The following is a 21,400-nucleotide window of genomic DNA, read 5'->3' as shown; positions in this document are numbered from 1 at the left end:
TGGCTCCTGGCAAGACTTGCCTTTAAACATAAAATGCCAAGGAGTAACAAAGTGAAGGAAACAGACTTCCCAGAATTTTTGGTGCTATTCTTTGATAGCAGTGGCACTAGTAAGAGGAGAAATCTGCACTGTATTTTCTGTGTCCCTGATTGCCATGGAGTAGGTCATCCAGGGGAGGGGGTAGTGTGGTCTTTTGGAAGAATATGAAAAGGGGAGTTAGAAAGAAGAACGAAGGAGGTATGGTTTGTAATATGATCTTGCCCTTCTCAAGTAATTATAAATTTGAAGGTGCTTGGGAGTATCAAATGATACTAAATTGTACACATATTTCTAATTCCTTACTCCTAAGACATCACTTAATAAAAGTCACTTAAAAAAAAACAAAAACCTCTCATCAGAGGTGTCTAGTTTTTGATTCAACAGCAGGTAAGGATCTCAGAGTTTGCCACTCCATTCTAACAAGTAAAAAGTTAAACAGACTGAAAAAATCAACAACTCTTGTCAGGTCTGTAAGCAAAGTGAGGTCCAAGAGCAAATCGCTAATCCTAAAATTGGAGAGATGGACAGGTGACTATAGAGAAGCACAGCTTACCAGAGCAAACACCTCCCTGCAAACCAGTAGGAAAACCTGAACTGTAATGCATGGATTGCTGAAGGATCAGTATGGACAAGTCTGACAAATAAAATCTCTGGGGGGACCCAATCATTGTGGGGTCCCCATAATTTTGTGAGTTTTGCCTCCTGCAGTCCTAACAGTTTCTCTCAGTGAATAGTGAAGAAAAATCTCATTCTTCCAGCACAGGGAGGGGAACAGATACCACTTTGAAATACACCAGAGCATTGTGTTCTACTTAACAAGGTCACCCTCAGAAGAAGCCATTTAACCAGAGCCTAACCTAATGTGGTTTTCTCAGAGCCTACGTGTCCTGGTAGAAGAGAAATACCCAATCCCAGTCCCCTCTAGCTTCCACATGGGGAAAGAGAAACCCAACTCCAGCCCAGTCCTGCCATCGTGCCTCATGAGAAAGGGAAGGGGACTGAAAAGCGCTTGTGAAGTTCACAGTCCAGGTAAAAGCTCAATAAACACTGACACCTATTCATGAGACTATAGGACACTTCTCCTCCCCTCACATCTTTCCACCATATTACTAAAGTCCTGTTCACAGTAGTTTCTTTAACTCTATCCATCGTGTCCAGTTATCAAGAAAAAATTACAAGCTGTGCTCAAAGACAAAAAGCATAATTTGAAGGGACAGAGGAAGTATTAGAATCAGACTCAGATATGGCCAGGATGTTAGAATTATCAGACCAGTAATTTTAAACAACAATAAATAATGCACTAAGGGATCTAATGGATAAAGCAAATAGTATGCAGGGACAGACAGATGATGTAATCAGAGAGATGGAAATTCTAAAAAAGGACCAAAAAGAAATACTAGCGATCAATCATACTGTAACAGAATTGATGTATTTGATGGCTTATTAGTAGACTAAAAATGGCCATAGAAAAATCTGTGAGCTTGTGGATATCTCAGATAGAAACCTCCAAAACTGAAAATCAAAGAAAAGAAAAACTGACAGGAACAGAACAGAATATCCAAGGGCTAGGAAAACTACAAAAGGTGTAACATGTGTGTAATGCAAATACCAGAAGAAGAAGAAAGAGAGAAAGGGACAGAATAAGTGTTTGAAACAATAATGACTGAAAATTTCCCCAAATTAGTATCAGACACTAAACCACCAATCCAGGAAGCTCTGAGAACACTGAGGAAGATAAATACACTCCCCCCCACAAAAAAAAAATACACTTAGGTATATCATTTTAAAACTATAGAAAAATCAAAGATAAAGAAAAAAAATCCCGGAAGAAGCCAAAAGAAAAGAAAACCTTATGCACAGAGAAGGAAAGATAAGAATTACATCCACCTTCTCCTCAGAAACCATGCAAGAAAAAAGAGAGTGGAGTGAAATATCTAACATGTTCAGGGGAAAAAAAAGCAACCGAACTAGAACTCTGAAATTATCTTCAAAAGTGAAGACAAACAAAAATTGAAGGAATGTGTTTCCAATAGACCTACGTTGCAAGAAATGTTAAGAAGTTTTTTCGCAAGAAGAAAAAATATATAGGTCAGAAACTCAGATCTACATAAAGGAAAAGCATAGGAAAAGGAATAAATGAAAGTAAAATTAAAATTTTTAATTTTGTCATTCTTAATTGATCTAAAGGATAACAGTTTTTAAGACAATAATAACAACAATACATATGTGTGTATATATGTGCTTACTTATGCTCATGTATAAATTAAATGAAATACAGCAATCAGACAAAGGATAGGAGGAAAGAATTAAGATTATTTTGTTATTATAAGGTACCATACACACTACCCATAATAAATGGTATAGTCTTATTAAAGTAGATTTGAATGAGTTATAAATGCATATGGCAAACTTCAGGGAAACTACCTTTAAAAAAGTATAACTGATGATCTAGGAAAGGAGAAAAAATAAAATCGTATAAAATTCACAATTAAAATGATAAAAGACAGAAAAATAGTGTGCTATAGATTGAATGTTTGTCCCTCTCCAAAACTTATTTAGAGATTGAATTGCCAATGCAATGGTATTAGGAAGTGAGACCTTTTAGAGGTGATTACGCCATGAGGGTGCCACTCTAAGGGGTGGGTTTAATGTCTTAATAAAAGGGTTTTCAGAAGTAGGCTCTCTCTCAACTCTTCTGCTTTTCTGCTGTGTAAAGAACAATATTCTTCCTCTCTGGGGAATTCAGCATTCAAGGTGTCATTTTGGGAGCAGAAAGCAGGTCCTCAGCAGATACTAAAGTTGCTGCTGCCTTGATATAAGACAGTATCAGCCTCTGTAATTGCAAGCCAATAGATTCCTATTCATTATTAATTACCCAGTCTGTGGTATCCTGTTATAGCAGCACCAACAGATCAAGAAACATTGGAAGACAAAAATAGGAACAAGCAATTAAAGCAATGAACTAAAAACAGTAACAAATACAATAGATACTAATCCAATTACGTTAATAATCACTTTAAACATCAATGGTCTAAATGCACCAATTAGAGAACAAAGATGGTGAGAGTAAATCAGAAAGCAGGACCCAGCTAGACGTTGTCTGTAAGAAACACATTTTAGTTATAAAGACATACAGAATAAAAGTAAATGGATGGAGACAGATAAACCATGCTAACACTGATGAAAAGAAAGTGGCGTCACTATTAATTTCAGACAGAGCAGGCTTCAGAGCAAGAAAAGTTATCAGAGATTAAGAAGGGCATTACACAATGATAAAGGGGTCATTTCTCCAGGAAGATATAATAATCCTGAAGATGTGTTTGCCTATAACACAGTGTCAAAATATGACACAATGAAGGATTTTGGCATGTATTTCAAAACTCCTTGATCAGAAAAGGGACAGACCCAGCAGTCGAAAATCATGAAGAACATAGTAAAATTCAACAATACCATCAATTAACTGGATATAATTGACATTTATAGAGTACTTTATTCAACAACAGTAGATTATATATTCTTCTTAAGCTCACAAGAAACCACATGAGATCACAATTTGGGCCATAAAGCACACCTCGACAAGTTAAAAAAAATAGAAAATACAATTTCCCTTCTCATACCACAGTGAAATTAAATTACAAATCAATGGCAAAAAGGTCGCTGAAAAATCCAAAATATGTGGAGATTAAACAACATACTTTTAAATGATTCATGGGTCAAAAAAGAAATATCCAAAAAAAATTTAAATATCTTGAACTAAACAAAAATGAAAACAACTTAAAATTTGTGTGATACAGTGAAAGCAGTGCTTACAGGTAAACTTACAGCATTGAATGCACATGTTACAAAAGAAGAAAGATTTAAAATCAATTATCGAAACTTTAACCTACGAAACTGGGAAAAGAAGAGCAAATTAATTTCAAGGTTAGCATGAGAAAAGAAATAATAAAAGTTAAAACAGAAATCAATGAAACTGGAAATAGAAATTCAATTTTTTAAAATCAACAAAACCAAAAGCTGGTTCTTTGTAAAGATCAATAAAATTGATAAGCTTCTAGCTAGGCCAAGTTATTAAAAATGAGAGAGGACACCGGGTGCGGTGGCTCACGCCTGTCATCCCAGCACTTTGGAAGGCCAAGTCGGGCGGATCACTAGGTCAGGAGATCAAGACCTTCCTGGCTAACACGGTTAAACCCCATCTCTACTAAAAATACAAAAAATTAACCGGGCATGGTGGCGGGTGCCTATAGTCCCAGCTACTCGGGAGGCTGAGGCAGGAGAATGGAGTGAACCCGGGAGGCGGAGCTTGCAGTGAGCCGAGATCACGCCACTGCACTCCAGCCTGGGCAACAGAGCGAGACTCCATCTCAAAAAAAAAAAAAAAAGAGAGAGAGTGGACACAAGTTATAAACACCAGAAATGAAAGAGAGGGCATTACTGTGAATCCCATGGACATTAAAATGATAGTAAAGAAATACTATGAATGACTTTATGCCCATAAATTTGATATTCTGGAGGAAATAAACAAATTCCTTGAAAGACACAATCTGTCACAACACACAAAGAAAAATTAAAAACTCTAAATTAGTCTATATCTATTTAAAAATATTAAATCCCCAAACAGAAAGCACCAGACCCTATGGTTTCACTGGTAAATTCTATCAAACATTTAAAGGAAGAAATTATACCAATTTTCCACAATCTCTTTCTGAAGATAAAAACAGAGGGAATAATTCCTAACTTATCTGTGAAGCCAGCATTTCTCTAATAGTAAAAGCAGTTAAAGACATTACAAGAAAAGAAAACTACAGACCTATATCTCTTATGAATGTAAATGCAGAAATCCTCAATAAAATATTAGCAAATTGAAGCCAACAATATATACAACAATGATACATCATGACCAATGGGATTTATCCTAGGTATGCGAGGCTGTAGGCTCAGCATTCAAAAATTAATTGATGTTATCATCATACTAACAGGCTAAAGATAACAAATCACATAAGCATATAAATAGATGCAGATAAAGCATTTAACAAAATCCAACACTTTTCATGTTAAAAACTTTCAGTAAACTAGAAATAGAGGGAAACTTCCTCACCTGATAAATAGTATCTATGAAAATTATTATTCCGAATGGTAAGATACGAAAAACCTTCCTACTAAGATGAGGAACAAGGCAAGAATGTCCCTCCTCATCACTCCTTTTCAACATTGTACTAGAAGTCTTAGTGCAATAAGGCAAGAAAAGGAAATAAAAGGAATATTGATTGTAAAAGAATAAATAAAGGTATCTTTATTTATGGATGACATGATTGTCTATGTAGAGAGTCTAAGAGAATTGACCAAAAACTCTTGAAACTAATAAGCTATTAATATTATAGCAAGGTTGCAAGATAAAAGGTTAATATACAAAAAGTCAATTGCTTTCCTGTATTTCCTGCTTTCCTTTCCTGTATTTCCTGTAAGCAAATCAATTTGATATTAAAAACGCAATACCATTTACATTAGCACCTAAAAAACAAAATACTTAAGAATAAACCTAACAAAATATATGCAAGATCTATATTAGGAAAACTACAAAACTCTGATGAAAGAGATCAAAGAACTAAATAAATACAAATTGCATGTTAATGAATAAGAAGACAATATTGTGAAGATGTCAGTGGTTCTCAACTTGGTGTATAGATTCAATGCAATCTCTATCAATATTCCATCAGTTATTTTGTAGATAACACTAAACTGATTCTAAAATTTATATGGCGAGGCAAAAGATCAAAATAGTTAACTCAATATTGAAGAAGAATAAAGTCAGAGGACAGACATTACTTGATTTAAGATGATTACAAAGCTATAGTAATCAAGACAGTATGGCAATAATAAACAAAAAGATCAATGGAACAGAATAGAATACCCTGAAATAGACTCACATAAATATATTAGTTAATTAATCTTTGACAAAAGAGCAAAAGCAATTCAATGAAGAATTGATAGTGTTTCAACAAATGGTGCTGAAATAATTGCACAGACATATGTAAAAAAATTAATCTACATACAAACCTTACACCATTCACAAAAAATGACCAAAATGTATCACAGACCTAAATGTAAAACACAAAACTATAAAACTTTTGGAAGATAACAACAGAAAATTTAGAATAAGCTTATCCAACCCGGGGCCCACAGACCGTATGTGGCCCAGGATGACTTTGAATGTGAGCCAATACAAATTGTAAACTTTCTTAAAACACGAAATTTTTTTTGTGATTCTTTTTAGCTCATCAGCTGTTGTTAGTGTTAGTGTATTTTTTGTGGTCCAAGACAATTATTCTTCTTCCAATGTGGCCAGGGAAGCCAATAGATTAGACACACCAATCTAGAAAATCTTGGGTTTTTCTAGACTTTTTCAATATGTGACTTTTTCAATATGACATCAAAAGCTGGACTTCACTAACATTGAAAATTTCAAACCTGTAAAAAACAGTGTTAAAAGAATGAAAAGACAAGTCATAGACTGGGAGAAGATATTTGCAAAAGACATACCTGATAAAGTACTGTTATCCAAAATACACAAAAAACTCACCAATAAGAAAACAAACAACATGATTTTAAAATTGTCCAGAAACCTTAACAGACACCTCACCAAAGAAGATATACAAATGGCAAATAACTATACAAAAAGATGCTTCACATCATATATCATCCAAGAAATGCAAATTAAAACAACAATGAGATACCACTACACACAAATTAGAATGGCCAAAATCCAGAACACTGGCAATACCAAATGCTGCCAAGGATGAGGAGCAACGGGAACTCTCATTCCTTGCTGGTGGCAATGCAAATTTGGATAGCCACTTTGGAAGACAGTTTGGCAATTCTTACAAAACTAAATATATTCTTGCCATATGATCTAGCAGCTGCGTCCCTTGGTGTTTATCCAAAAGAGTTCATGATGGTTAATTTTAGGTGTCAACTTGACTGGATTAAAGGATGTGCAAATAGCTGGTATGGCATTATTTCTGGGTTTGTTGGTGAGGGTGTCTCTGGAAGAAATTGACATTCAAATCAGTGGACTGAGAAAGGAAGATTTGCCCTAATCTAATGTGGGCAGATACCATCCAATCAGCTAAGGGCCTAGGTAGAACAAAAAGCAAAGGAAAGGTGACTTCTCTCTCTTTCCTGAAACTGAGACACATTTCTTCTCCTGCCCTTGGACATCAAAACTCCAGGTTCTCCAGCCTTTGCCATCTGAGACTTGCAACAGTGGCCCACCAGTTTCTAATGCCTTCAGCTTCAGACTGAGAGTTATATTGTTGGCTCTAGTCCTTTAAATTTGGACTGGCTTTCGTGGTTCCCCAGCTTCTAGATGGCCCATTGTGGAGCTCAGGCTCCATAATCCCATGAGCCAATTGCCCTAATAAATTCCCTCTCATCTATCTATCTATCTATCTATCTATCTATCTATCTATCTATCTATCTATCATCTCTCTATCTATCATCTGTCTATCATCTCCTATTGGTTCTATCTCTTAGGAGAACTCTGACTAATGAAGAATTGAAAACTTATGTCCACACAAAAACCTCTACATGATGTCTATAGCAGTTTTATTCATAATTGCCAAAACTTGGAAGCAACCAAGGTGTCCTTTAGCAGGTGAATGGACAAACTATAGTATATGCATACAATGGAATATTGTTCAGTGCTAAAAAGAAATAAGTTGTGACACCATAAAAAGACACTGAAGAAACTTAAATGCATATCACTAAGTGAAAAAGCCAATCTGAAAAGACAACATACAGTATGGTTTCAATTCTGGAAAAGGCAAAATTATGGATACAGTAAAAAGACCGATGATATGCTCCCTTCAGAAGCATGTACACTAAAATGGGAGTGACACAGAGAAAACTGGCAGGGCCTTTGCACGAAGATGCCATGCAAATTCATAAAGCATTCCGCATTTTATAAAAAGAGCAAACCCTCACGTAAACTATAAACTTTGGCAGGTGAGCTGCTGCTGATGCGTCAAGGTAAGCTCATCAGTTTTAACAAATGTGCCACTCTCATGGGGGATGTTGATAATGGGGAAGGCTGTGCATGTGTTTGGGCAGGAAGTATTTGGATCTCGGTCCCTTCAGCTCAATTTTGCTGTTAATCCAAAACTGTTCTAGCAAAAAGTCCAGTAGAAATAATAATTTTTTAAAAAACTACCCTCTACTGTGAAACACGGTCCCAGACCTGGGGGGTACGCATAAAGATTTCTTGAAGCAAATTCTGCGTACATTACATTAACATTACAGTAAAACTCAATTACTTGAACTCCTTTGCCTGTGTGCTTATTTCTACCTTTCTTCTTAGATTGGTGTTTCTAAACTTACATTCAACAGCTGGAATGTGAAGAGGACAAAAACAAAGAGGGGAAAAGATATGAGTTAAATTGTTGGTAGCATAAGATGCTTGGCAAAGTAGGGAAGAGTCCTCCTCGCTTCTTAATGAGTTTTTACATAAAAGGCCCAGGAACTGAGCCAAACCTACCGTGTTCCTGAATAACATAAGCAACTTGGAAAAGATTTCACTAAGTAAAGCAGGAGCGCTCTGAAGCCCTGGGCTATAGGCAGAAGCCTGTGGGGGTTTATACTGCTGAACTGTCTCAACAGTTTCTTTCTTAAACTTGACTTCCACTGGAGACAGTGTCTTAGGCATGGTAGTGAAATACAGTGGTGACTGGAGCGAGCCAGGTGGTACTATTTATGTTCAAGACAAACTTGTTTGCTCCTTAGAGGTCTTCTGGGGAACTGCAGGTAGGGCGATGAGAGGGGAAAGCTACAAAAATGATGCTTGCTATTATTTTACCACCTGACAATAGTTTACCCAAAGGTGAAATAGATGCAGTCTGTACCTCAATTCTGTGTCATCATTTTTGCCTGAAGGTTTCGAAATAGCTTCCAGTCTTTCCCATGTCTAGTCTGTCTTTTATATTGCTGTCAGATCTTTCCAAGTTATGAATGAGATTAGTGCCTGGTAATAATAGACACTCGAATATTTGCTGAGTAAATGAAGTTTCTTCCTATAATTAAAACCTTCCTATGGCTTCCACTTTCTTATACTGTAGAGTTTCAATTTCTTAACATGGTGTCTGAGACTTCAAGTCTTCATGCGTCCTCTTCTTTTCTAGGTTCTTATCACACGCTCCTCTTTGTGATTCCCTAACTTTGAGCTGTTCCCTTATGTTTCAAAGCATTTACATGTGCTATTTCCTCTTGTTCTCATGCCTTCGTTCCTACTCCGTCTTGAAAGTTTCTGTTCCTTCTCAGTCCTGCTCCTCAATGAAATCTTCCTCGGTGGTATCCAGACAGATTGAGTTGGTCCCATTATAGGAGTTTCAATGAAACTAGTAAAATGTATTCTGCTTTCAAGTACATTATAAATGGTTGTTTACATGTTTCTCTCTCTTGTTAAATGTTGTCTTCTGAGGGAAGAGCTCTCAGCTTGACTGTCTATGTCAAAGTATGGATCATGTGGAACAAACAAAAGCAATGGGGGTAGGCAAACCCAGATGAGACTTTGGGCTTTCCCTGCCCAGTGTGCGACCTTAGTAAAAGTAATTAATTTCTCAGAAATTCAGTTTTCTCCTTTAAAAAATGTTACTTTGGATGGGTCAGCAACTGACAAATAAAATTTTTATTTCTGAATAAAATAAAGTGTTAAAGAAGTAAATGACAAAAAAAGTTGGTGGGGTGTGTGTGTAATTGCCAGATTTCCAAATAATTATTTTAATACTTAATGATTTTTGGACTTTGTTATCAAAGCTCTTTTTGTCCCATTACAAATGCAGCATTGACAAAGTATATTCGAGTCATAGGCTTTTGAATTACCTGTGATTCTTTGTGAAAATAAAAGACTGAGATTCATGTGACTTCTTATTCAAAGAAGTCACAATTATATAGTAGCATCAAATAAGTGAATACACTAAGATAGTAATATAGGTATAAAATTAACCAATCAAAGCCAAAATATAGAGCTGTATTTAGTTCAGAAGTTAGAATTTCAGATGTACAGGTTTGTGCCTGGTCTACAAGGAAAAAAATAATTTAAAAATCATCTAGTTCCCAGGTATTCTTATTTACTCCAAGACAACCTGCTATATTTGTGTTTGCTTCTTTAATTCTTAAGTGTAAAAGTGAGGATAATTGCAGGGAAACTAAGATGGGTGATGTATTATTACCAAAGATTTAAAATTTAGAATTGCACAAAAACCCGTGGACTTCCAAAACCATTCCCAAAGAAGAACATGTTGCCAGGCTCATGAAAAAGGATTTTTCAATTTGAGTTCAGTATCTAATATCTCTTTGTTGTAAAGAAATTGTAAATTAATTGTACTCTGAATGTTAAGTTTTAAAGGCATAACTAAATCTAATGTAAAATTTAGGCTCGTTAAATTCTTTACTTTTAAAGAGTAGAATTTTCTTTTACTCTTATGAACACAGAGAAAAAAGAATAAAACAAAAGTTGCCATTTTAAAAAACACCTCCACAATTTGGAATTTGGTTGTTCTCAAAGGATAAAACTTCTGCCAAATGGATGACAAGCTGTTATCAAGGCATAATAGGAGGCTTCTGTGGGAGTAGGCGATGGATTAATGCACAGAAGTTGCATCACATTTTGAGCTCAGATACTCTTTGAAACAGAAAGAGTCTAAATTTCAAAGCTTGTACTAATCTTTCTTAATAACTCTAGCACTTATTCATAGATGTCCAATATAAATGTGTATTAACCTTAGAAATAAAAACATCAACTTTCTAAAGAAATATTATTTTCAATATCTTCTTACCTCATCACGTTCTTGGAAATCTAAATGACTCAATATGTCAAAGAATGCTAGTGAAAAATAAAACCATCCTTTTTTTTTTTTCTTTTTTTGAGACAGGGTCTCACTATGTCACCCTGGCTAGAGTGCAATGGTGCCATCATACCTCACTGTAACCTCAAACTCCTGGGCTCAAGCAATCCTGTTGCCTCAGCCCTCTGAGTAGCTAGGACTACAGGCATGCACCACCACATTCGGCTAATTTTTTAAATCTTTTTGTAGAAGCAGGGTCCTGCTAGGTTGTCCAGGCCAGTCTTGAACTCCTGGCCTCAAGCAATCTTCCTGCCTCAGTTTCCCAAAGTGCTGGGATAACACAGGCATGAGCCACCGTGTTCAGCCAAATCCGTACTTGTAGGTTAATAAAATATGAATTCACAAGTAAGATAGAAGGAAAACTAGTAATCAAGATTTATCGAGTATACTGTGCCCAAAGATTATGGGTTCTTTAGCATGCTTTTATTATTGACTACTTACAGCATCTACTAAGTATGTTTTATTATTCTCATTTTTAAATTAGATACTGAAATGTCAAGAGATTATTATTTATTGAGGATCATATAGCTGGTTTGTTATACAGACAGAACTCAAACCCAGGGTTTTTGTGGATTTTTTTAAGGCCCTGCTTATCCAAAAGTTGTGCCATTTTTAATTTTTTCCTAGTGTTACAAAATTTTTCCCACATATAAACAACATAGGAGCAGTTAAATTGAACAGATAGTTCTCACAATATAGGAGACATAAATCGCTTCCTGGGATGAGATATTATAAACTTATCTAAGCATCAACATTTTTCGGAAAGACGCCAACATCATTGTACAAGGGAGTTCCCTGAAATGAGCCAAACAAAACCCTTGAAAACAGAATCATATGAACCATTCATTTCATATCCTCTGGGGAAGTAAATAAAGAATCCTCATCCCACATGGTCATGCACCCTGCCGGCCATCCCATCTTTGGGAAGGGTCAGACTGCATTCCTGGGATGTTTGAGGTCATTATGAGAAGTTGGTTTTTGTTCCCATCCACACCCATTATGAAGGAAAATAGTGTTCAAATTCAGTTCAAATAGTGTTCAAAAACTAACCCTTTACAACACAGAGCTCCAACTACTCTTGAGCTTGAAAATAGTCTTCCAGGTAATTTTATAGCAATAGCTTGATTCCTAAAGAGTGCAGGAAACTCATCTTACTTTACTTTTAATATTGAGGAATTATCATCTGCTGCCCTCAATAGCTAGGTAAAATAGCTAAGAAATTAGGAGTGAGGCATTTTCCCACTAATCTGAGAGAGAAGATATGCCGTGGATACAAAAGATGGTCACTGCAAGGAGCACATACTTACATAACTCAGGTTGACTCATAATATGTCATTTTTCTTTGTTGGGATTAGTGTATAGAAAGTTAAGAGACACTATTCCATGTACTTTGTTAATCGGGGATAGTAAGTGAAATATCACGTTCTACCTGTTTATCTCCTTAAACATATCATTCCGATTTCATATTCAAAGGGACATGGTAAGAGAACTAAACCATGGTCAACATTTCCAGTAGGAAGAATAGGTACTTTTAGCTTTTGGACTCTCAAAACATATAACATTTAAATGAATCTTATTAAGATTTCATTTAACTGATGCTCACCATCAAGTAATATAGAAGTCGGTAGAAGAAAAGCTTCCAGAAATGCCTGGAAGAGACATTAACCTCTAATTCAACAGTAGTTTTTGCTCTAATAAAACAATAATCTTCATTTTTTCTTTTTGTTTTTTGTTTGTTTGTTTGAGACAGAGTCTTACTCTGTCACCTAGGCTGGAGTGCAGTGGCGTGATCTCAGCTCACTGCAACCTCTGCCTCTAGGGTTCAAGCGATTCTCCTTCCTCAGCCTCCTGAGTAGCTGGAAATACAGGAGTGTGCCACCACGCCTGGCTAATTTTTGTGTTTTTAATACAGACAGGGTTTCACCATGCTGGCCAGGCTAGCCTTGAACTCCTGACCTCAGGTGATCCACCCGCCTCAGCCTTTCAAAGTGCTGGGATTACAGGCTTGAGCCACTGCACCCAGCCTCATCTTCATCTTAGGGTCCAAGAGTTCAAACAAGTCTGCAATGCATACAACTGATGAAGGCGAACTTTCCAGAGAAGAGGCATTTCTTTCTTTCTTTTTTTTTTTCTTTTTTGAGATGGAGCCTTGCTCTGTCGCCAGGCTGGAGTGCAGTGACACGATCTTGGCTCACTGCAACCTCAACCTCCCGGGTTCAAGCGATTCTCCTGCCTCAGCCTCCCAAGTAGCTGGAACCACAGGTGCATGCCACCACGCCCAGCTAATTTTTGTATTTTTAGTAGAGACGGGGTTTCACCATGTTGGCCAGGATGGTCTCGATCTCTTGACCTTGTGATCCACCCACCTCAGCCTCCTAATTGCTGAGATTACAGGCTTTCACAACATGCTTCCCTACATGCATGATCTGCTCAGGGAAGGTCAGAGAATCCTTTCCACACTTGCCCTTTCTCAAATTCCTTAAATTTAAAAAATTCAAGATGCCAAAGTGTCATATTTTAGGGTGTATTGTGTTCTAAATCCCATCACCCATTTGATCACCTTTTAAGGGAACACTTCACCAGCAAGAATTCTCTGAATTAAAAGATGTCAGAAAATTCTTTTCATATCACAGTGAATTCAGGAAAACAGGTATTCTTCGTCCCTTGTGTCTCAATTTTATTCATATTAATAGAGATCTTTCAAATAAAAACTATGAATAAACATTTAATATGCCATTTTTCTAAGGCTCTAAGACTTCAGTTTGACCCATTTAGGGTCAGTGTGAATCCAGGTGACCATATGGAGGCACTGTCAGGCCACAGCCCACTGTCTGTCCATCAGAAGTGTACTGGGAGGGAGGTTGTCTTTCAGAGATCAAGCATGTCTGGTTACTGAGAGCAGAAATCAGTCATCTTCTGAATCAAAGTAACTTAAGTTGGATATAGGAAGTAATTTTCACATTAATATATAATAGGTTATCTACAGGAGGCTATTCTTAATAGAAATTTCAGCTCCCTGATCATACAGCGCTCATTATAGACTCTGCAGGGTGATTGTCATTAAAGCAGATATGTCCTTGACTTTGTCATAGGGTCTTGAAGCTCATTTCTGTCTTTTGCTACAGGTCCTGGAGCCTCTGTGCTTTGTACAAGAGAGGGGGCTTTATATAAATTAAACAAATCCAAAGATGTCTCGTGCATATTCTAGATGGTTCTATAGTAAACTTGACCTTAACAAGGGTTCTATCCCAGTGCTTCAGAAAAAGAATTTGATCACACAATGGAGATTCAGACAGTCCCATATCTGGTGAGTAATCCTAGCTCATTACCTAGCACTCTGTCTCCACTTTTTCCCTTTTTAGTTTTTACTTCTTGTAGTAATTTCCAGGAGGGGTAAAAAATTGTTGATGTTTGTGAAATATAGCCCACAATAGAAAGTTCAAACTTGAATACAATGTAGAATAAATGATGACTACACGAGAGTCAAAATCATCTCAACTGCTAAGACTCTACTTGACAGTCATTCACAGTGTAAAATAGATAAAATCTTTGTCTTAGTCCATTCAGGCTGCTGGCTATAACAAAATACCATAGACAGAGTAGCTTATAAACAATAGAAATTCATTTTTCATGGTTCTGGGGTCCAGGAAGTCCAAGGTTGAGGCTCTGGCAGGTTTGGTGTCTGGTGAGGGTCCCCTTTCTTGTTTATAGATGGCGTCTTCTCACTGTGTCTCACATGGTGGCAAGGGTTAAAAGAACTCCCTGGGTCCTACAGTATAAGGTCATTAATCCCATTCACAAGGGCTCCATACCCATGACCTAATCACTTCCCAAAAGGCCCCACCCCCTAATACCATCACCTGGGGGTCAGGACATCAACATATGAATTTTGGAGAGACAGATACTCAGACCATAGCAATATTCTTATCACATTGCATGCCTGTCTGAGACCAAAATGAAGTGTTTTCAAAGAGTATCTTCTCTGTTATTTATATTCTACTTCTTCCAGGTGACCTTTCCCTCATTCTAACACCTTGTTTCTATGTTCCTGATCTGATGTTCTCAAAATTACTACCTTCCTTTTGGCTACCTATACCAATTTAGACCATAAATCATTTGTTGCTACTAAGGTTTTTATTGTGTATCTTATATGCCAGTCTCCCAACATGAACGTCTACCTGCCTGCATTCCTTGCCACAGTTGTCTGTGGCCTTCCAAGATGACATTGAATTGATTCAATGAGTTCATGAGAATATAGACTAGGATTTTTGAGGCCTCCATTTCCATTTTCTACTCACCAATAGTGTGCCACTGGACAGGTTACTTAAAAACCTTTGAACTCACTTAGTTCAGTCACGGAATAGAGAAAAGCATCTTCATAGATGGTTAGGAGGGGCACGTGTAAAAAGGCTTTGTCTGCTCACAAATGAGAAGTTTTGATTTAAGACAACAGTAGAACTCTATTACTCTAAGAGTAATAGTGAAAATGACACCCTTCCTATTTACTCTAGGGAAAAGTTATGGGCAGGATGGGGTGGTACCTATTGTTCACTAAAATCTGAGAGAAAGCATTCTTCAGGAAAAGGGGACTTGATTGTCTTTTCAAATTAAAGAGGATTCATCCATCAATGTTTCGTATCTTCCCATGTATCCCAGCTAGCAAATTTCTTTCTTGATATAAATGTATTAGGAAAGATAATTGCCAATTTACAAAAGGAAATGATAGTTCTTAAAGAGATATTGCATATGCTTGGGCATAACTTAATGAACCATTCTTCAGAATCAGTCACATTCACACAGTACTAATCAAACCCCAACCAAGTTACTTTGATTTTACTTTCTCCAAAATCCATTTTGGGTAGAAAGTTAATTTATATCTATCTCATGAACCTCAAATTTAGTCTTCTTGTATATTTTAATTAAATAAATACTTTATTCACATCCCCTCTCTTCTTCCCCCAACCTCCCTTTTTATTCCTCCCATTTTCATTAATATGTCTTTCCTTCCAAAAGGGTTTGACATTTCCATATGTTCATTAGTATCTTGTCCAGAAGAAAGAACAGGACATGGAGGAAGAGTCTTCATTTGTGAGCTTGCTGTTCTCTCTTGAATACGCAAAGCTCTTTTTACTGATATATTTGGGAAGGAAAATATTCTAAGTATAAAGGAGAATCTGAGCACAGTTATGTTGTTTGGTTGGTAGATCTCATTTGCAAGAGGTTTTTACTGGACTCAGATTAGAGACTTCAGATGGAATAATTCAAGGGTAGTATTTCAAAGCAGATATTACCCCCAATTTTATGCAACTAAAGGTGTCATTTTGGAGATTCCTATTTTTTGTGGACCAGAAACCCAAAGTTTATTGACTCAATCAATGATAGGTGCATTGGAAGTTTTCAGATGTCCTTCAGGGGGCCTGTGCCCCAAAATAGAGAGGTTTATGGATTTAAAACAATATCAGAGAAACTAAGTTCCAGATGATATTTAAAAAAATGCCAGGAGTCCTGTGATAACCTATTCTTCTCAGTATGTTTCTCATGTCAATTGCTTTTTTATTTCAGACAAAATCCAAGTTTTTCTATTTGTTTTTTATATGCCAATATGTAAGATAATACGATGATAATAATAGCTCCCACTTTTTGAATGCCTACTGTGTGTCAGATGCTAAGTGCTTGCCTCTTTTTACTTTTATATCAACTTGACAATTTTATACATGGGAAATCTAAAGATCAAAGAGGTTAAATAACTTGTCTAAGATCTCAGAAGTCATAAAAAATTGAAATGAAATTTGAACCCATGCCTGAATCCAAATTCCTTGTTTCTTCCTCTGTACCAGACTATTTCCATATTATGTTTCTTACTATGTGATGAAAGCCAATGTATAAAATACCAACGTCAACAGTTTTCCAAATACATCACTTATTTTAGCAAACAATTATTTGTCAGAGTCAGCTAGTGTATTAGTCTGTTCTCATGCTGCTAATAAAAACATACATGAGACTGGGTAATTTGTAAAGAAAAGATGTTTAATTGACCCACAGTTTCACATGGCTAGGGAGGCCTCAGGAAACTTACAATCATGCAGAAGGAGAAGCAAATACATCCTTCTTCACATGGTGGCAGGAGAGAGAATGAGAGCCAAGTGAAGGGGGAAGCCCCTTATAAAACCATCAGGTCTCGTGAGAACTCACTCAGTATCACGAGAACAGTATGAGGGAAACTGCCCCGATGTTTCAATTATCTCCACCTGGTCTCTCCCTTGACACATGGGGATTACTACAATTCAGGATGAAATTCTAGGTGAGGACACAGCCAAGCCATATCAGCTAGCTTCACTGACCCTTAGTATATATATGTGGTCAAATGGAAGGTGTTTCACCCACTCACTTGTTATCCCATTCCCCACTCCTACCTTCCACTGATGGGTGAAGCAAATCCTGATGTTGGTTAAAAAGGCCAAAAACTTAAGCAAAGCTTTCTACAATTAACTCTCATTTATTCATTCTGTGACATTTCCTTGAGCCACAAGACAATTGTCCCCTTTCTGAAGGAGTAAACCTTCTCAGTTTACTATTAATTTAATATTTTGAAAAATATTTGCATGCCACATGCTTGATATCTATCCAAGCATAAATCATTAGATATTTTGTAAAAGATGTTGGCGTCTTCTTCTTTCTATTCCATTAGTGGCATTGCTCCTCAGGAAGGAGCAACACTTTTAAACACAATCGTCTATCTGGAATGGTCATGATAACCACAGGAATTGTAATACTGCATGTTTTCAAACTAAAATATCCAGAGAGCTTTTCTACCTTTCTCGCTTCATTTCCCAGCTCATCATAAATTTTCAACTAATATTGGGGAAATTAGTCACAAATCCCAAATTAGCATTTGTAATTATCATCAAAATAGTAAGATAATAGGGAAATCGCATCAGTTTCCAGACAGCCAGAAGATTTTTTAACCACTAATTTACTGAATATTTAACATGCCAAGCTTAGTGACAGAATTGGAGCTGCAAATATATATGATTAAAGAAGAACTAAATAAATTAACATATTTTGAAAGATTTGGGAAGTGATAAATAATTGGTGATACATAATTGAACAGTACACAGACATTAAAACTGATGGTTTCAATGACATGAAATAATGAAAGGAAGCAGAAGGCACTCATATGTATAGTAGGATTACTGAATTATCAAATAAAAAGAGAAAAACAGCTAGATCCTAGAAAAACTTGCAATGAGTAAAGCCAAAATTATACTAAATTTTTAATAAGTAATAGAATTATAGGTGATTTTGTTTCTCTTCCTTACATGTAGCAGCTTTCTAAAAACATTGCAAATAGAGGATGGTTGATCTTCTGGAGGAATGGACAGAATGCTAGACAAGAGGATGAGATAAATACCCTAACCTTGCCTAAGGAAATTAGCAAGACATCACAACACAGTTGAGCTAAAATGTAAGGATAGGTTTGTCAGGCAAGTTGTGGTAACGAGGACATTCCAGACACAGAAAAATGAAAGCACCTGGTAATTTCCATAGCAATGGCGGTGTGTCCTGTACTTGGCCTAAGCATATCATGACTGAAATATCTGAAGCATTATTAGCTCACAATCACAGCAAGTTTCTTCACAAGGGGACCTTAAATAAGCAAATAGGAATTTATGTGAGAGCAAAAAGAACTGCTTGAGATAGTACAACAATATGTGAAATTGATTTCAAGAAATTTTGACAATACCATTGTGCTTCAATGCTATAATTGCCTATTGCCCACCTAATAGGACATTCTTCGGTTATTTGTCCTTCATCCTATGCAACTTGCAGTGATTGTAATGAAAGATGGCTACCAGGTGAGGATGAAGAGAGATGTCAGGCTCATGATACTCTGCCCTTCAGTCAATAATGCTAGCAGAGGCTCTTTAATGAGAAGGGGAGTGACAGACTCAGGTTTATTTCTATAAGAAAATAATTTAGCTGGGCGTGGTGGCTCACCCCTGTAATTTCAACACTTTGGGAGGCTGAGGTGGGTAGATCACTTCAGTCCAGGAGTTCAACACCGGCCTGAGCAATATGGCAAGACCCTGTCTCTACAAAAACTACAAAAGATTAGCTGGACATGGTGGTGTGCGTCTGTAGCCCTAGCTACTCAGGGAGTTGTGGTGGGAAGATCACCTGAGCCCAGGAGGCCGAGGCTTCAGTGAGCCAGGATTGCACCACTGCATTCCAGCCTGGGCAATAGAGTGAGAGTCTGACACATACATGCACACGCATGCACACACACACACACGCACGCACACACATATGCACAGAAGAAGAAAGGAAGGAAAGAAGGAAGAAAAGAAGGAAGGAAGGAAGGAAGGAAGGAAGGAAGGAAGGAAGGAAGGAAGGAAGGAAGGAAGGAAAGGAGGGAGGGAGGGAAGAAAGGAAGGAAAGAAGGAAGAAAGAAAGAAGGAAGGAAGGGATTCTTGTAGCTTCATGAAGGATCATCTGGAAGGGGAGAGAAGCTAGGGGCAGGAAGGACAGAGAGAGGGCTGTTAGAATGGTTTGGGGGCAATAAGAGAAAAAGAAGAGGCAATAATTGTTAGAAGTTGCCAAGATAAAGTCTCCTTGATTAAATTACTCACTAACTCTATGACCTTGGGTAAGCTTCTTTGCCTCAATTTCTTAACCTGTAAATTGAGTCATAGACCTTCTTCAAAATGCCGTTGTGAGAATTAACATAGGAGAAAGCATTTTATAAGATTTTCAACCCCACAAAATCCCAAGGATTTGTCAGCTCTACTTCATTAGTGTTATTAGCAGTAATAATATTAGTATTCCTATTGCAACATCCTCACAAGGCACACATTTTGAAAACATAACCAAAGGCAGACAAGAAAATCAAGTAAGAATTTCTGCTTATAGTAAGAACATTTCTAAGAATATGACATAGCAGTTATATGGATGTATTTCATAATGCAAGATTTCAGTACTTCTCTAAAATAAGATATGAAGATTACAGCTTTCATTTGAAAATAAGCAGTAAAAATGAATCATTGGCTTCTATCACCTACTCTTATGGTATTGGGAAATCACCAAATAAAATGTTTATTTTCAAAAATGTATATTTTATCTGGCTAACAGTAGTGTTACTACAGCTTGAATGGGTGGAATATTTCTCAAGGATGTTTTTTTAGTTGGGGTTTTTTCTTCATGATCCTTTGAATAAAGGAGAGGAATCTTTTGTTGTTGTTTTCATGAGGTTTTTTTGCAAAATTCTCATTTATCTTTTAGATCCAATTTAAAGAAAAATGCTTAGACTAAAAGCCCTTAGGTATAATATTAAATACAAATAAAACTAAGAATAAATATTTTAAATTTGTAACATAACTACAACCATGAAACCAAGTAAAATTCCAAGAATAATCAAGCAAAAACAATTTAAATATTCAAATTAATAATTTAATGTGATCAATGATACTGAGTTTGATGACAGAACGATATAGCCCTAGATCTGGTTTTATGTTTGATCTGTTTATGTACATTTTCATGAATCCTACTAGTGTAAGAATTGCCTCTTACATTTATATACTATATAAAGCAGAATTGTTAAGACAGTTAGCTCAGAATAATCACAATTTACCCAACAAGCAGTCCTCAAGTGCCAATCTAAGACGTGAAAAAAGAAAAAGACTATTTGTTTGCTTAACGTTTCAGTTAGCATTGTGGCTTTGTTGAAATCAACATTAAATAATTTTTATTTTATTGATTGCTAAAATTGAAAGCAGCAAATTTCTTTATTGCATATTTAGTGCTCACTTACCTTGGCTGAATTATTGTAGGTCAGTATTAGAAACATCTCCATAAAGCAGCATTTGCCACATGAATGTGGTACAGATGTACTGATTGACTCAAGACTTATCTATTTCAACTACTCAGAAAACTTTATTGTGCAGTCACTTGGCAACCACTTTGCACAAACATTGTCATCACCATAGACTCGGGCGTTGATGTGACTGGGAGATCCATTATAAGACTGGCATCTAAACGACGCAGAATTCAAAGAAAGCTATTTTGGACACTCAAGATGCTATCTACAGACCTCAATCTGAGATCTTGTCATCATCTGAAGCAAATTCTAATTTGTGTTTATGAGAAAAGCATTCCTTTAAAGGAATTATAAGATCTATAAGACATTATAAGATTTTTGGAAGATCTTTATAAGATCTTATAGAAATTTTTAACTATAAGATCAAAATTACAGCTAAGACAACAGAAAAACAAGATGATTGAGATTTATTGCCTTAGAAAAAGGAACACAGTTAATTAACTTAGACTTAACCTGAGTAAGAGCTCCGGTGAACAGACAATATGCAATTCAGAGAATTTAGACAAACTGACATGTTGGTCAGTCTCTAACAACGTTTGCGATCTAAGTAGGAAAGAAGCTGAAGTGAGGTTAAAGCACAGGTTTGAAA

The 21,400-nt window shown here is 36.5% G+C and overlaps 1 long non-coding RNA gene and 1 other non-coding gene across 2 annotated transcripts in view; one reads left to right on the top strand and one right to left on the bottom strand.

The window, feature by feature from the left end:
- LOC129482844 (uncharacterized) overlaps positions 1 to 20,832 on the bottom strand; it is a 59,904-nt gene extending 39,072 nt beyond the window's left edge. The window contains exon 1 of the long non-coding RNA XR_008657830.2: positions 20,746 to 20,832. This is a non-coding gene — a long non-coding RNA (uncharacterized lncRNA). The remainder of the gene's footprint in view (positions 1 to 20,745) is intronic.
- On the top strand, positions 7,896 to 8,002 carry LOC129483636 (U6 spliceosomal RNA). Its single transcript, XR_008658150.1, has one exon. It is a non-coding gene; the product is annotated as a U6 spliceosomal RNA (small nuclear RNA).
- Positions 20,833 to 21,400: the final 568 nt, after the last annotated feature.

Source organism: Symphalangus syndactylus, chromosome 5, assembly GCF_028878055.3.
Source record: "Symphalangus syndactylus isolate Jambi chromosome 5, NHGRI_mSymSyn1-v2.1_pri, whole genome shotgun sequence".
Taxonomy (NCBI): Eukaryota; Metazoa; Chordata; class Mammalia; order Primates; family Hylobatidae; genus Symphalangus; species Symphalangus syndactylus.
The sequence above is the reverse complement of the archived record's forward strand: the minus strand, read 5'-3'. Positions and strand labels throughout refer to the sequence as shown.